Source organism: Embiotoca jacksoni, unplaced genomic scaffold (genome assembly GCF_022577435.1).
Source record: "Embiotoca jacksoni isolate LCO1_2020_lvr unplaced genomic scaffold, fEmbJac1.0.p SCAF_10, whole genome shotgun sequence".
In the NCBI taxonomy this organism is placed as follows: Eukaryota; Metazoa; Chordata; class Actinopteri; family Embiotocidae; genus Embiotoca; species Embiotoca jacksoni.
The window spans coordinates 4,784,867-4,802,018 of record NW_027185230.1 but is presented as its reverse complement, the minus strand read 5'-3'; the positions used below and the strand labels follow the sequence as shown (position 1 = coordinate 4,802,018).

The following is a 17,152-nucleotide window of genomic DNA, read 5'->3' as shown; positions in this document are numbered from 1 at the left end:
GTCTTAAAAAAGCAGATGAAAGGGTTGATCCATTAAAACCCAATTTCATGACCACAGTGTTGAGATCAGAGGCCATATTCACAAATGTGCTTTTGGCTAAAAGAAGCTCTGAACTGTCTGAGTTGTGTGGAACTCCCAAAAAGAAGGGAGTCCTAACTTTAGTACTTTTTATGGCTTGTTTTGTTTGGCTTTTGGCATTAAAAGTAGCTTCCAAATCTATTTCAATTATGAAAATATATTTACTGACATCTACCGGCCACCTATCTGCCAGTTTTTGGGGTGTTCTCTACACACACTTTTTAACATTGCCTTTAATTTACATAATTATGCATGCAAGATTAAAAAAAATAATAATAATAATAATAATAATAATAATTTACAGCACAGCTCAATGTAATCAGGGTCCGATTAATTTGGTGCTTCTGCTGTTTTCCTGTTTTCAGAAGCTAAACCTGCCACATCATATATGCATAGATGATTTGCATTATTTGAATCTTCTCTTATTCTGTTCATCAAACTTTTTCTCAAATTATCCCAATGTATTTAAAACTGTTTGTCCACCACCTAAATTTGGGCTATCTGTGATTCCAGTCATGTCCCAAATGCACCTTTTATTTTCATTCAAGACAGTGCTATTTTTATTTTAAAGTTCATGTTTTATGTCTTGTAATATTTACCGTATAGTGAATGTCATATATTAGGTGCTGGGTAACATGAATACATATTGGTTATTGTATTTGTATGCATATGAGCATTCATCTTCTTGTAAATAAACCTTGAAACCCCCATATGTAACACATGCAACAGCCTTTGTTTACTTATATCATGCTGTATTTTGGGGTCCATTTGTTTTTAATGTGCTGAGGACTGTAATGTGCTATAAGTATGCCCCAGTAGGGATGTGATGCTGCTGTTTTAACTTTTATTTGTTCTATTTGGATTCATATTTGCTGTTGCCTTGGTAACAATTACTCTTCCTGAGTTTCACATTTAAAAAATAATAGACCTCTATGGTGGCTTGAAAACAACAATTTAATAGTTACAGTCATAACAAGATATTTATAGTTGTATTATTTATTTTCAACAGTTCAGTGGGTTAATTACGTATCCATTGGTTCATTCAACCAAGAGCTATTCAGAATCGAATCTTGGTTGTAGGCAAGTGTGTGCCACTCAGAGTCAATGTCCTTTCCAACATGAAATATGAGCATCAAAATATTGCCTTTTTCTTCATTAAAACTACTTTTTTGTGCACAGAACAGGATATTTAGATTAAAAAAAAAAAAAATGTATTACACAAACTAGACAGAAAATTTCTACGGTGTTAATGATGGTACGATAGGAAAAGTTTCATTTTGGCTGGGTTTAGGTCATGATAGGTCATGGTTAGCTACAGAACAGCAGTCTTGGACGTCTTATGGAAATGGTAGCAGCGTCAAGGTTACACAGTTTGGGTATGTCTTGTTAAACCACAGCTCTTCAGACTCCCTACGATAATGTATCCTTATGGCCTCACTTCTCCCCCCAAAACCCCAAAAAGCAGGTCGGCAACAGTCTAATAAATGTTGGAGACTGATGGGCTCATTTTATCTGCAATATATCAAGTCTGCTGCTTAATACACGTCTTATCTTGACTTTAACTTCATGATTTTTTTTTTACTGTGTTTTCACTCCGACATTGTAACTAACATTTAACCTGATTTACAGTCCCAAATATAACACATGGGTGGCTGCTTGGTATTTACCAACGTGTCTACAGAGACTATCTGACCTACTTGCTCAAATGAGCCCTGAGGCCTGCAACTTTTATTTGATTCCTTCCATCGGTCCTTGAATCACAGAGCTGAGCAGTGGATAATGCGCAAACTGGGTGTAGGTGTTTGTCTGTCAGGTGTTTGTGTGTCAGGTAAGATAATTTGTTGATGTTCACCGTAGGAAACATTTGAAATCAGTCAATCCACTTAGGTTTGGCCTGGAGGCAGAGCTGTATGTCTGGGATCAAAGGAGCCAAAATCTCACCTCGGTGTACAGCTGCACAATTTTTTTTACTGTCACTCAACTATCTGACAGGATTCTGGCTTTCTCTCCACAGTCACTATAAACTGTCATTTACAAGACTAAAGCCTCACACACAACAGATGTAATGAATTCAGCCTGGAATATGTTGATATCTGTTTTCATGAATTCACTTATATTTTGAGAATGGCAGTGGTAATGATGACAACTGTAACTGACTGATAAAAAAAGTAAACACATTCACCCTTTGAAGTCAATCCCAGGGAAAGTTCAGCAGTGGTACTATAGTGCCATAACGGGCATTGCAGTGCAGGTCAGGTCCTCTCTACGAACCCTATTACTTCTTTAAAAATTTCTTCTTATCCGTCACACTGTACCATCAGTACTAGCATCTAACAGCCAGAGTCATACAGACGTGTCTGCAGCAACATGAAGAACTAGGAGTTCAGTAACAGATGACCCCCCCCGGAGAGGAGTGGCCTCCAGAGGGAGTGCAGATCTGCAAGATTCCCGAGACGCTTGGTAAAATTTACCTGGCAAGTATGCACAAGTGTACACGGGTAAATTGGTGCTGTTTTAAAACATTTTAAGATTTCTGTTTCTAGGTTTCTGAAATTGAATCCGACTCCAAATCTAACCGGCTATGCATAGTCATGATCCTTTATGCGGGCCTAAAGTTATTCAGTATGTTGGTTCTAACTGTTGAATTTATTTTGTGTGTTGCTGCTTTCTCCCATGACATTTTCAGTTGTTAAACCTGTAATGAACACTGCTACTGCTTACTGTCTGATAGATAGATAGATAGATAGATAGATAGATAGATAGATAGATAGATAGATAGATAGAGAGAGAGAGAGAGAGAGAGACAGATAGATAGATTTTTTTTTTTTTTTTAGGTCTGCCAATCTCCTCCTCCATTTTCAGGTCCAGTAGGTGGCGGTAATGCACCTGCCGGCTGGTTTGCCAACCACCATTAACACCAAACAGAAGAGCAAGACGAAGCAGGTGACCAAACTTTGTTCCCAAACTAAGTTTGGCATAGAAACATTGAAAATTAGTCAAAACTTTTCTCGTACTGAAAGTCTGCACCAGCAGCTGAACTATGAGAGAAAACGCTTCTGTCAGTGGGAAGAACATCAATAAGTGAAAAAAAAAAAAAATAAGCGCCAAAAGTTCAGGTCCCAGCTGTCCAACCTCACCTGCACCGCTGACGTCAGTGATGCGCAACAGCCCAGCACCTCCAGCTCCACGCGCAGATCTAGCGGTGTCCTGGGACACACCGAGACACCGCTTCTCTTGTGACGGACGGTCTCCGGACTACCGGGTCCAAACCAAACATTGTTTATGACGTTGGTATTATTAGTGAGTGCATAGGAGAGAAAGCATAAAGACCGACGGCACATTTTTTTTTTTTTTTTATTTAATTTTTTTTTTTTTTTTTTTTTTTTTTTTTTTTTGCATCGAAGGCGTCAATTAGCTTACATGCAGCACTCGCGGCTTCACGCGACTTGTTTTCTTTTTATACGAGTATTTATTTCTCCGGAGAGTATATTGACGAGCACCTGCTTCACAACCGAGACAAATGACTCCAGCTGACCTTCCGGAGAGACTTACTCCGAGAGGAAACAAACAACTTCTTTTTTTTTTTCTCTCTTTTTTTTTTATTGTTATGGTGAGTAACGCTTTCGGCTTTTTGTTTGTAAAAAAAACAAAAAAAACCCTCCTTGTTGTTCTGTTGACAAACTGCAACACCGTACGCTATCTGAAAAGTTGCGCTTCGGTATATTGTGTAAACATTGTAGCTGACGGGTGTTGTACGAAGGGATAGAAATGAGCTTTCTTTTTTTGCTCGTAGTAACTTTAGCCCTCCTTTGTTTAACGTTGGCTCCGCGGTCTGGTTTTCATCCCTGTTCATTAGTTTCCGAGACTGTCTGTCACTAGTTGATGCTTTTTTTTTTTTTTTATTTGTTTTTAATGTTTTTCTTCTGGCGCCAACACAAACGACTTGGGAAATACTTTGTCCATCTTTCATGCTCGTGCTTTTTAGATGTCAGTCTCCTTGTTGACCCGGGGCATACAGCTATTTCCCGTGGATCACTAACTGTATGCTTCTATTTATCTTGTTAAATCCTACTAAAAGCGCGGTTGTCTATCCCCAGAGCCGATGTGCAACAAACAGTTGTAGACACAATTCACTGACATTTTCTAGATCAATAAGAAGATTTGTTGTACGTGTATTTGTGCTTGTTTGGTGCTGTTGGACTTTTTTTTATTCTATGGCCAGCTGATAATGCGACTGCGTATGTTTGCAGGGCAGCAGGCTTGGCTTCACCGTCCAGATTCTGCTGGAGCTGTGAAATAAGAGGAACTCAAGATTCACTGGCGGGATCAGAAGCAGTGGGCTGATGCCACCTCTAGACAAATCCCTGGGATTTACAGTAAGCCCCGGTGGTACATAATGGGCTACATAGTGCCAACAACTTCTGGCAATACTATACTGGAAGCTAAATAATCAACAAATTGGAATAACTATAGTGCTTTGTTATTTTTAAAAGCTGTCATCAGGAGTCGAGAGCTGTGATTTGAGAGGAGTGTCACGTGCAATAGTAATACCACGGTGAATAGAAGAGCAGGTTCATTCATTCGATGGAGGGTTTCGTGGAGTGAGGAGTACTGCAGTTTGTTTACGTTGTTTATGGGTTTTTTTTTCTGATACATTTTCACATGTCTATTGTGTATTTGTTATGTCAGAGTGGATGTTATGGTGAATTACAATATAGGATCCTAACACTATCATACTTATTAGAGGGTCCGGTATGATGTCGGTAACGGCTCACTGTACACCCACACAGGTGTTTTCACTTAGACTGGTGAGGCTGAAGTCAGGGAATAATGTCATGTCACCAAACTACGTGAACCAATCAAAAATGATGAACAACAGCAACCGTAACATAACTGTTAGGCAGGTCAGAGATACCAATCCAGTCTATCCACTGCGACAGATGGCAGATAACGGCCTGCCCTCACAGATGAAATTGCTTATATACGTATGCAAGTATTAGAAGACATTGTTTCACTCTTTCCAAACTCATTTTTTTTTGGCCTGCTTTGAGTTGCGTACACTGCAGCAACAGGAAGCATTTGTGTGTGAATATTGTAGCCAGAAAGCTACAATATACTGGAAGCGTGCGAGGCGTTCATGGGACGTCAGTAAATTGTAGGCTCTCGCGCTAACTTAAATGCAGCAAGGGAAAACAACAAATCAAAGTCAAGGTATTGGTACCGAATTGCCTAAGTGTTGAAAATCTTTGAGCAATACCCAGCCTGACATCAGGTAGAAACACCTGATGGAGGAGTGGTATGCAAAGTAACTGCAGGTAACACTGTGGGGAAAAAAAAAAAAAAAAGCTCTAGTAAACCATGCAGCTTACAGACAGTTCTTCTTAAAACACTAAATTAAATAGTTTTGTGTGGACTTCAAGCCTGGATGTGTCGACAGCGGGTTGTTAACTGCTGCTGTGACTGGTGCTTGTAGTAAAGACTCCTACCCCGGGTATTATTAAGATAATAAATGGCTTTCAGTCGACATTTATTTCAGTTCTCAGGAGTAGCAATATGATACTTGAAGTTCTTGAACATTACACGAGCTGATCAACTATCGATCGGTGCGCATGCAGTGTGAATACTGCACTGGCTGTATTTATCAGAAAGAATACTGATCCACCTGTGGTGCTTTGTAGCCTGCATGTAAAAGACTTTAAACATTGGAGACTACACACGGGCTCTTGAAAATGTCCTACTTTGTTAGCCACCGCTATATGTTTCACTTCAAACACTTTACCTGTGGCGTTTCCCATTGTTGTTCCTTAAAGTGGAATAGCTGCAATGTGATGGTATGAGCCTTGCAACTGAAGGTCAGTTTTAAAAGGTTTCCATTACTGAAAAGGTCAGAGCTTCCAGGTGTGAAACACCACCACGGCAGAGATGGGAAAAGTCAGAAACGCTGACAAGAAAACGTTAAATTGGATGAATTGTCTTTTAATTATATTAGACGTTTTTGGACACCATGTGAACACTGTAAATTCACATACGTGCCATATTTCCTCCTGTTTGTCATTGTGCATGGAGTATATCTGCGTGTGTGCGTGTGTGCGTGTGCGTGTGTGTGTGTGTGTGTGTGCTATGTGTGAGGGCTGTTCCCTCCACTACCCTGAGCGGTGGCTAGGGGGTGCACTGTGGACATGGTGTGTGTGTGTGTATGGATGAGAAAGGGAGTAGGGGGAAGAGAGAGAGAGAGAGAGAGAGAGACGTGTGTGTGTGTGTGTGTGTGTGTGTGTGTGTGTGTGTGTGTGTGTGTGTGTGTGTCGGTAATGTATTCCTGCCTGTGGCTGGGCTGGTCACATGGGGAGAGCAGCCTGTTTAAAACAGCCTCGGCTCGCTCAGTCAGAGCAGTGCGAGACACAGAGACAGACGCACGCGTTCTCTCTCTCTCGTCCTCTCTTCACGCACACACACACACACACACACACACACACACGCAGACAGCACACACACGCACGCAGACGGCAAACTTTCCTCTATCGGACTGACACAGCACACGCGCCGGGATAAGACACACTCCCCTTGCTACAGTGGAGAAGAGGATAAGGAGTGACAGATCAGGAAAAAAAAAAAAAAAAAGCAATACAGAAAAAAAGAAAGAGGTTCCCTGTGAGTAACTGATTTTTGATTTGCATGTCATTTTTTTTTTTTTTTTTTTTATTTGAATTTTTTTGGGACTTTGCTCTTCTTCAGCGCTGTCTGACCAGGACCTGACAGGGACTGTGAGAGGGAGAGAGAGTTGGACGGAGGTGTACTGAGGAGGAAGCGTAGCCAAAAAAAAGCAAAGGGAAGGTGACAGAAGAGAGTGTGGCGACATGGTGCCGGTGCAACATTGGAATACCTCTCCATCAATCTCTCCCTCTGTCTGTCTGTGGGATGTAATGCTGGTAATTAGCAGCGTGCGCTTGGAATGGGAGGAATGCCATTGCGCTGTAGTGGGGTTTGTTTCGGACTCTTGTGCTTTCCTGTGTGTGCGTGTGTGCGTGCGTGCGTGTGTGTGTGTGTGTGTGTGTGTGTGTGTGTGTGTGTGTGTGTGTGTGTGTGTGCGTGCGTGTGTGTGTGTGTGTGCGCGTGTGCGTGTGTGTGTGTGTGCGCGTGTGCGTGCGCGTCCTCTCTGTCTTTTTGTATGCCGGCTGCATTGTGGTGGTCAGTCATACTGATGTTGAGCAGATTCCCCGAGACACACGCTTGCTCCGGCTGTGATTAATAGAAAGCTATTGATATGCAGATGGAAGTGGGTAGACCCGTCACTGCACTCCTGTGATATGAGTGATGTGTCGGTGTGGAGGGGGGGGGGGGGGGGGGCGGGGGGGGGGGGGGAGAAAGGGGGACAGCCTCACATGCCTCTCCTCCTTCTTATCTCTCTCTCTCTCTCCAACTCTCTCCGTGTCCGTCTGTCCCCTCCCCTGTCCTCCTGTCCTCCTGCCTCACTGTCTCCGGCTCTTTCATCCTCCTCTCTCACTTCCCTCCCTGCTCGTTTTCGCTGCCGCCACCGATCTCCCCCTCTCTCCCCCTCTCCCCCTCTCCCTCCCCCTCTCCCCCCTCTCTCCCCCTCTCTCCCTCTCTCCCTCCGACATGCTCTTCCACTTCTCACTATCCCCCCCCCCCCCCCCCCCCCCCGTGTCTGTTATTTCATTAACTTTTCTCCTTGTCTGCTGCCTCTCTTATTTATCTGTGTCACCTAAGCTCCAAATGGTCTTATTTCCTCCAACTCCTCGCTTTGTGTCTCATTTTCTCCCCCACGCTGGTACATGCTGGTATACTTAGCAGATTCCTCAGTTGCGTAGAAAGAGAGAGGATCGCGGAGTGGCGAGGAGGGAGGGAGGGAGGGGAGGGAAAGAGAGAAGAAAGAGAGAGGAATGAAGGAGAAAGTGGAAGGAGGGGAGGGCATTGAAAAGGCTGACACTGGCTTGGACAATTAGCCCGGGGAGTCTGTCCTGGGGTGCTATTCTGAGAGGGGCTTTGGCCCCTGGGCCCTGGGCGCTGGGTCACGGGATGCCTTGACCCTTCCAGTCGACAGCTAGGCATGGGAGCCATTATCACGGCCTGATTGATTAGCACTGAGCGGAAATCCCTTTTCTCTTCACTCCTTGGGAGAAAAAGACGGGAGGTTTTTGTCCTTTTGCTGCTGCTGGTTTAGTATCTGCCCGCCTGAATGTTGAAAGCTCCGGCTCGTTTTTTTAAAAAAATTTTTAAAGTGTCGTCAGCTCTGGAGGTCTGCTCTCTAGATATCCTCTCTCCCCGGGCCCGCCTTTGTTTCTCTTACTTTTCTGTCTTTGACAACGTGTGCACACACGAGCGACATTATTTATTTAACTCGCAAGACGGACAAGAGTTGCGGGGACGCTTCCCACTGTTCACATCCGATCGTGTTTCCCGTTAGTTCTGTCCCCGTCGCTGTTCTCTGAGCGTCTACGAGATGTGCACCTGCAGAAATTGTTTCGCGATGCATTTAATGGCAACTTTGGAGGGTGTTTAGAAAAAAAAACCAATTAAGCGACGTTGAGAGAGAGAGAGAGAGAGAAAGCTAAGTGATTAAAAAAGACAACGCAAATGTAAAAAGGCAAGAGTGGGGGGGGGGGGGGGGGGGGGCAGATACTGTGGGAAGCAGAGCCCCTCTCCGTAGTAGTCGGTGTGTGTTTCCCTTTTATTGTCTCCCATCTCGTTTCTCTGTTTGATCTTCCCGGTCCCATCTCTCACTAACTCTCGCTACTTTTGCTCTCCCTCAACCCCCCCCCCCCCCCCCCCCCCCACTCCCACTCCCACTCCCCTCACCCAGACTGGAGTTTAGTGGGGTGTTTAGCCCAGCTCACCGCTGATCAAAGCAGTGTGTGTCAGACTGGGCTTAGCCCAGGCACTCCTAATGGAGCACCGTTTTCATGCCTAGTGGTGGTGGAGCGGGAGGGAGTGATAGGCAGTTGTTGGAGGGATCCGGGGGGGGGGGGGGGGGGCAAATAGAAAGAGTGACAGGAGTTCAAGAGAGGGGAAGACCGCTTGACAGACAGGCACAGAAAGGGTACAAATAACAAAGTCGCAGGCAAGCAGATTAGAGGAGATAGGCAGATGGACGATAGTGACCAACACGCAAAATAAGAAAAAGGTGAAGAATTAAGAAAGAAGAAAAGACTCCCAAGAAGAGCACACAGTGGCAGGGACACGGACAGACAGGAAGACGGGCGGCGGACAGCGAGACGGGCAGCGAAGGGCGTCCTTCCTTTTCAAATGGAGGCACCGAGCTCCGGCAGCGCATGCAATTTAGGCCGGCACAGGATAGCTCCCACACATGGTTTGGTTTTGAAGCAACACCAGACGGGAAAGAGATGTGTGTGTGTGTGTGTGTGTGTGTGTGTGTGTGTGTGTGTGTGTGTGTGTGTGTGTGTGAGAGAGAGAGAGAGAGAGAGAGAGAGAGAGAGAGAGAGAGATAACAAGGGGAAAAAAAGAGTAATGCTTGTGTGCCTGTGTGCATGGTAAAGCATCTGTGTGCTCGTCTGCATTATGTACACAGATCACCAGACAGTCATGCATGTAAACTGACTTTTAACGGACTGTAAAAATCCGTCTAGACTTTCTGACTCATATCCTGAAATTGAAAGTTTTACTTCCTCTTATTAAGACATTTTTTTTTGGCAGGGGAAAGGATTGGACTTTCTTACGTGTGGAGCAAAAATGTCACCATTTAAACCTTGAGAAATAAAAAGTCAGAGTGCTGCTCGCATCTTATTAAAGGGTCCACGGTGACTTACAAATAGACACGGGTGACATTTTAAAGTAATTCTCATGAAGTTGGGAGATAAAACGGGATTGTGAAGTGATGTCGGGGTTGATTAATTATGTGTTTCTGTTAAGTATCGGCTACAACTGTGCTTTACATACTTCTGAACTTCTCTTCTTCTCTCCCCTGTCATTTTTTTCTCCGTCTTCCTTTACTTTTCTTCCCTCCTCTCAATCCTTTCCCTGATTTCTCTCCGTGTTCTCCCATCACCCTCACACCCTCAACTTTCTCCTTCTACTTACTCCTCCTTGTCTTTCCCTCACTTCCTCACCCTTCCTCCGTCCTCTTCTTCTTCATCCTCTTTTACTCCTCTCTCAGGTCCACTCTGCCTTACTTCCTTTTACACTTTTTTTTTTCTTGTTTTTTTTCCTTTCCTCCTCCTTGCCTCTCCTCTCCCATCATCCCCACTTTGCAATGCTGATGTTTATGCTCCACACAGAAGAAAGGTAAGGTAAAACTAGGATAATATTTCCCCTAACATACTTACTGCCTGGGTAAACATCCTCCGACAGATGTCCGAGCACAGGTCTGATCAGAGCGGGGGGGGGGGGGGGTTCCTCAGCGCTGTAACGTTCACAAAAAGCTACAAGTTTGAAGCTGGAGTGGAGGAGGATGGAGAGAGAGACGGTCAAACACGTTCCTTCCCTTGAAAACCAAACCACTTCTGAAGAAAAGACGAAAGTCAAAAACAAATCACTCGTTATAATAACGTCTTTGTCGCGACTCGCCTGAATAACAACAGAAACGTCTGGCTGAACGTGCTCTCTGGAAGCAGGCGTCCCTACTCGGCCGGTCGGTTGCGTGTTAGCAGAAGGGACGCCACGCTGTGATCGTACACGTGCCTCTGCACTTCAGTAAGACCACATTCCTCTCTGGCAAACAAAAAAAGTCCCATTTGATCGTTTGATGTCAGTTTCAGCAGTTGGGAGTCTCCCAGGTAAACCTTCTCTCCTGCAGCAATGATTTACACTTATCAACTTAATCGCTCTGAATTGGGATCTCCAGCAAGCCGCCCCAGAAGAAGACGCGCAGAAGTTGTTTATTGTCTCGGATATATATTTAATCAACATTTGAGCTGCTGCTCGGCTCATTGGCGAGCTGAAAACGTCTCGCGTAAAGCTGTTCTGCATTAGCCCTCTCAACCAACAAAAGGGGATTACAGATCTCATCTGAATTGTTCAGCTTTAAGCATTTGTCACTTAAGTTACTTGTAAAGACAAAGAAGCTGAACGTCATCAGAATTATTAAGCGATTCCGAGTGGATAAGCGGATTCGGTGCTGCGTTCGGATGTGACAAAATATATCTGAGCCCTCCGAAAGGTTGAGAGGGAGAAGGGCTCGGAGTTGTAAGAACTAAACTGAAGATTTTGGTAAGCGTATTTGTGTGTACACGCGTGCATCAGAGCCATTTCACATGCTCCTGTGAAACAAACGCAGGCGAGAGCTTTGTATGCAACAAGCCTTCCAAACAGCCATGGAAAGACATTAAAAAGCCAGCGCTCCTCTCCGGCGTCGTCGCACCGCACCCACGCTTTCTCCCTGTAACCCTCTCTCTCTCTCTCTCTCTCTCTCTCTCTCTCTAGTTAGATATGCCACTTGCTGTGTGCTTTTATCTAACTGCACCTCAGGGTGTGAAAACATGACAAGATTTTGTTAAGATTTGGCCCCAATTAAGCCGCCGCCGCCTCGCACGCATTTCTGAGATCCGCGTTTTCGCGACGGTTTCCTCTCTGCACACCGAGCTGGAAGATCTGGCTCGGGAGGAGGACGCGGTGTGTAATTATTTCGGTAATCCGAAAGAACTCTTGCGCTTTTCTTTGTACATTTTGAATGCAGCGAGGACATGCAGACACAAAGCTGCTCTCTAATGCCATAACCGCATACCATGCCCTGTAACCATGGATCGGGACGTTAAATTATGTTTATCTGTTTGCGTGTGACTGGACAATTTTAGTTAAACTTTTTTTTTTTTTTTTATATTCATCTCTTTTTCTTATATATTTTTTTTCTTTCTATTTGTTCTACATGTCCGCTTTTGAGGAACCTCCTCTTTGTCCACTTTTCTTTTGTCCCTTAACTTCTGTGTGTGCGCTCGGTGGGTCAGTGTGTGTGTGTGTGTCACATTGTGTACATCTGCTTGGCTCTGCTGTACTCTCCATTCAGAGTTTGACTCCTCTACTTTCTGATCAAAGCAAATGAGGGATGAAAGAGGGGAAATGGGGAAAGTGATATGCATCACTCAGCCCACCCCCCCCTCACCCCCCCCCCCCACCACCACCCAACATGAGCCCCCGCTCCTCTACGCACACGCACACGCACGCAAACGCAAACACACTCAAACACGCACAATAGCTGCCTCGGCCAGAAGGGGGCAAACTCTTTAAAAGAAAAGAAAAAAAAAAAAATCAAATAAAAAAATGATCCCAGCGGCCGCACAGTTTAATTAACATAATGCTGCAAACATGCACACATTTATTTTGCATTCTGACACACAAAGTGCTCGCACTCAACCTATACGAATGATTTAATCCGATGCACGCACACATACGTGCATAAATGCATCTTGAAGAGAAGCAGATTCGAGTCGATGCGCCTGCAGGCAGCAGCACAATATATCGCAGTGTGTGTGCATTACAGGAACACGTTACGAGAAGGAATCACTAGCCACTGCGGGGACAGGAGATGTGTGATGTGAAGTCCTTCCTTTGTCCTTCCACCGATCTGCCTGTGCTGTGAGTTGAAGTGCTCAGCTATACACTCACCTGCTATATTTATAATTTCATCAGGCAGATGCAAGACCGATCGCTTGCTGTTTACGTGCCGAAAGTAACGACGTAGGAAAATTAGCTCACCATGTGTTGTGCTGTATTTACACCATAATGGGAGAACAGAAAAGTGACAAACCTCCAGCTCAGGAACAATAAATGGTTGTAGTATGTGAATATTTGTCACGTTCATTGTTGTTGCGGTTTGTTGACAAGTATTACAAATCGTATTTAACACCTTTTAAAATGGGTGAACCAACTGGTGTTAGTGTTTATAATCGGTAAACATGAAGACAGCATGTAGATTGTCATCAAAAATAAGTTGTTGTTTTTTTGCTATCAGAAGCTCCTTTGAAGAAATGCATGGCCTCTTCAAAGCAATCAAAATAAAGATGTTTTTAGTTTGATGTATAAATGTGTCATTTGAATCACTTTGATGCAGCTAGTGTATGCATGCATGTATGTTGTTCAAATAGCCCTGCTACCATTAGTTCAGACATTAGGGGAGTGCCATGTCACCTCGTTCATGATATGATCTTTAAAATGATTACAAAAGTTACTATCGTGAAAATGGCAGTCGATGCTTCTCTCTGCGAAGTGACCAGGTTAAATCTCTATGCTTTGTCACGTTGGCTGTTTTAACAATTTAAAACGAGGTTGCGAATGAGGAGACTGAAGTGTAACATCACTGTCACGGAGAGTCAAAGGACTCCAGAGAAAAGCTGGTAAATGAAGGAGTGAGACGCGTAGAGGTCAGCTGTGGTTAACAGCAGAAGGAAAAGGAGAGGTCCAGAGAAGTGAAGGAAAAGTTGAGATGAACAACAGAATGCTCTCATCCGAGGCAGGATGGGGAATACAGGGGACACTGAGCCACCGGGCCGGATAGAAGTGAACCAAGGAAGAGCTAACAACACGCGTCTTCTTGAGGGAGGGATTAAACGAGACAAGCGGACTCGAAAGACAACTCAAGAGGTGCAGAGGAGGCTAACAGCTAAAGTGATTGTGGTCAGAGGAAGAAGAAAAGTACACGAAAACAGGAGCATCAATTATGGAGTGGAAGACGGTTTTCCAGAAGGATACCATCGAGCCATCGTGATTGGAACTGGAAGGAAGGCGGCAAGAGAGAGGAGGCTATGAGAGGTGTTGGATAGACTTGGCAGAGGCTAACAGCGGCCACGATTGTGGTCAAATGTGTGGAGAGGAGTGCTTGAAGCGACGGGAGGAAATTAGAAGTTAGAAAAGATCAACAAACGACACGGCTGATAAATGTAAACTCGAGAGAAGACCGGATGAAAGGTTGGGTCTAAGGAAGAAGGAAGATGGTGAGCACATAAGAGGCTAACAGCATTACGGCCACCTGCGTGATTGAGGTCAGAGAGCAGGAAGAGGTGCAAAGATTAGAGCCAATGAAAGGGGACATGTCGGACATGTTGGGAGTCCAGATGAGTCTTGGAGGTAAGATGTGACAATGGTCATTGCACAAAGAGACAAAAGGACGCCCAGGTGGGAAATGAAATGCCCAGTAAGGACACGAAAGGAGACAAGAATAAAGAGGGCAGGGTCATATTAATTGAATGGCACATCATCTTGTCCAAACAATTGTGTAAAATGCAGTTGCCGGCACGATGTGGAACACATTTGACCAAAATAACTCAAAAACATTGGTAAATTGGATTTTTGTTTCCCCCACCTCAGCTGCTGTTGTTTAGTTGTTGTAAATCATATTCAGGTCTCCTCTCATCAGCAGTGGGATGCTGAAACACTGCCATTCTCATTTACTTTTTCATTTTTTTTTTTTTTTTTGCTTCCATTTTATTACTATTATTATTACTTTTTGAAAAGTCACATCAGAACCTGACATCACCACCCCTGTGTGCAGAAAATGTTCACCAGTCTGGGACCGTGCCACATTATTAATAATGCACTGCGTTAAAAATGCATGAATTTTCCATCAATGGGAAACTCAGTGCTGGGGCTCCCACTTTATAATAGAATGCAGATATCTTCATCCTTGTTTTGGGGGACATTTCAGATACATTTATTTTAGCTTAGCTATGAAATATAGATATAGATTGCTGGAAGGCTTAGGGCTGTGCCTGTGGCGCTGCTGGATGTAGCTTTGTGTGTATTTTGTCCAGGTCTGTGTCCATCTAATGTCTTTCTGTACCGCTGTGTCACTGCTTACGTCCATCTCTTTACCCGTCCATAAATTTGCCTTTTGGTCTGTATGTAAAATTGCTCTTCTGCACAGCTGTGTGTGCGAGTGAGGGAGTGAGGGAGTGAGGGAAGGAGGGAGGGAGTGAGGGAGAGAGGGAGAGAGGGAGTGAGTGAGTGGGGAGGGAGTGAGTGAATGAGGGAGTAAGTGAAGGAGTGAGTGAGTGAAGGAGTGAGTGAAGGAATGAGTGAGTGAGTGGGGAGGGAGTGAGTGAGTGAGTGAGTGAAGGAGTGAGGGAGTGAGTGAAGGAGTGAGTGGGGAGTGAGTGAGTGAGTGAGTGAGGCGGGAGAGAGGGAGGGAGGGAGTGAGTGGGGAGGGAGTGAGTGAGGGAGTGAGTGAAGGAGTGCGAGTGAAGGAGTGAGTGAAGGAGTGAGTGAGTGGGGAGGGAGTGAGTGAAGAAGTGAGTGAAGGAGTGAGTGAAGGAGTGAGGAAGTGAGTGAGGGAGTGAGGGAGTGAGTGAGGGAGTGAGGAAGTGAGTGAAGGAGTGAGTGAGGGAGTGAGTGAAGGAGTGAGTGAGGGAGTGAGTGAGTGAGTGAGTGAGGCGGGAGAGAGGGAGGGAGGGAGTGAGTGAGGGAGTGAGTGAAGGAGTGAGTGAAGGAGTGAGTGAGTGGGGAGGAAGTGAGTGAAGGAGTGAGGGAGTGAGTGAAGGAGTGAGGGAGTGAGTGAGTGAGTGAGTGAGTGAAGGAGTGAGGGAGTGAGTGAAGGAGTGAGGGAGTGAGTGAAGGAGTGAGTGAGTGAGTGAGTGAGTGAAGGAGTGAGGAAGTGAGTGAGTGAAGGAGTGAGGGAGTGAGGAAGTGAGTGAAGGAGTGAGTGAGTGAGTGAGTGAGTGAGTGAGTGAGTGAGTGAGGCGGGAGAGAGGGAGGGAGGGAGTGAGTGAGGGAGTGAGTGAAGGAGTGCGAGTGAAGGAGTGAGTGAAGGAGTGAGTGAGTGGGGAGGGAGTGAGTGAAGGAGTGAGGGAGTGAGTGAGTGAAGGAGTGAGGGAGTGAGTGAAGGAGTGAGGGAGTGAGTGAGTGAGTGGGGAGGGAGTGAGTGAGTGAGTGAGAGAGTGAGTGAGAGAGTGAGGGAGTGAGGAAGTGAGTGAAGGAGTGAGTGAGTGAGTGAGTGAGTGAGTGAGTGAGTGAGTGAGTGAGTGAGTGAGTGAGGCGGGAGGGAGGGAAGGCGGGAGGGAGGGCCTCTCTCTGAGCCGGGGGCTTTTAATCTATTAAAACCTCATCCTTAAACACTAATCAATGTACCCTTTTATATTTCCATTACAGTGCGGAGGGAAAGGGATAAATAAAGCATGACTGAGCTCAGTAGTGGCCACATCACACTGAAAAATCTCAAAGGTTGTTCACATGCACACGGAGAGGCTTGACTTATTTGTGCCAAAAAAACAGGTTGCAAGACAGGTCACATCCATTATGTTGATACTTTTGCTGCTTTATTGCAGTTACATACTTTTCCTACCCTCGTGGGGTCCAATATAAAGTGTAGGCACTCTTTAGAGAACTTCCTGTTTCCTGTTTTAAACTCAACTGACCTCTCATTTCTACGTGTATCTACATTTGGTCAGATCAGTACTGAATTGATATTCAATGCTAAAGGGTGATTCCAGTATTTTACAACTTAGATTTGATTTAGATGTTTTTGCCTTTTGTTTTGTTTGGTTATGATAATAGTGAGCTCACCTGATGTGATTTTTTTAGTATCAAGGAATATAATGACATCATTACAACAAAAGTCAGATGAGGTAAGAAACAAGCAGTCAGAAGATCAGGCAGGTTGCTAATGAGCTAAATAGTAGCTAGATTATTTGAAAAAATGATTTTCGGAGGTAAAAGGGAAAGAGAGCAAATCTGAAATGTTGATTAAAAAAAAAAATCTCTCATTTTACAAGCAGAGATAATCCATCTGTAAAGAGTCATGGTTGTTTCCATCAAGGGAAACACACCAATCAAATATTTTATTTTCCAATGTTTTCACTGCAAACCAGAAACATGTCTCTTATTCCATCTGATTATTTTGATGTTTTTAACCTGAGTTCACTCGCTGAGTACATTTTTGTCATTGACACTAAAGAAAGTCCTATTTCACTGATGCGGGCAGCGTGTGTTTGATTGAAAAGAAAAGAAAAGATGGAAGTGCCTCTCTTTTTAATCAGAGTTGAAAGAATGCGACCGCAGCGCCGTGCAAAATGTAGAATGAAAGTGAAGTGTAAAACTGAGACGGTCTCATCTGGCGCTCTCCAATTAAAAGGATTGAAACGGTGTGTACTTGACACCACCTCCTTTCATTTGATCT

At 44.6% G+C, this 17,152-nt stretch overlaps 1 protein-coding gene across 3 annotated transcripts in view; it reads left to right on the top strand.

Moving 5' to 3' along the window:
• The first annotated feature begins 6,452 nt into the window (after positions 1-6,452).
• cntfr (ciliary neurotrophic factor receptor) overlaps positions 6,453-17,152 on the top strand; it is a 230,082-nt gene continuing 219,382 nt past the window's right edge. The window contains exons 1-2 of one of the 3 annotated variants that reach the window (XM_069162319.1): positions 6,453-6,726; positions 10,208-10,335. The gene's annotated coding sequence lies outside the window, so the exon portion shown is untranslated. Of the gene's footprint in view, positions 6,727-10,207; positions 10,336-12,602; positions 12,622-17,152 lie in introns of those variants that run through there. The other 2 variants (XM_069162309.1, XM_069162328.1) reach the window with 2 other exon arrangements.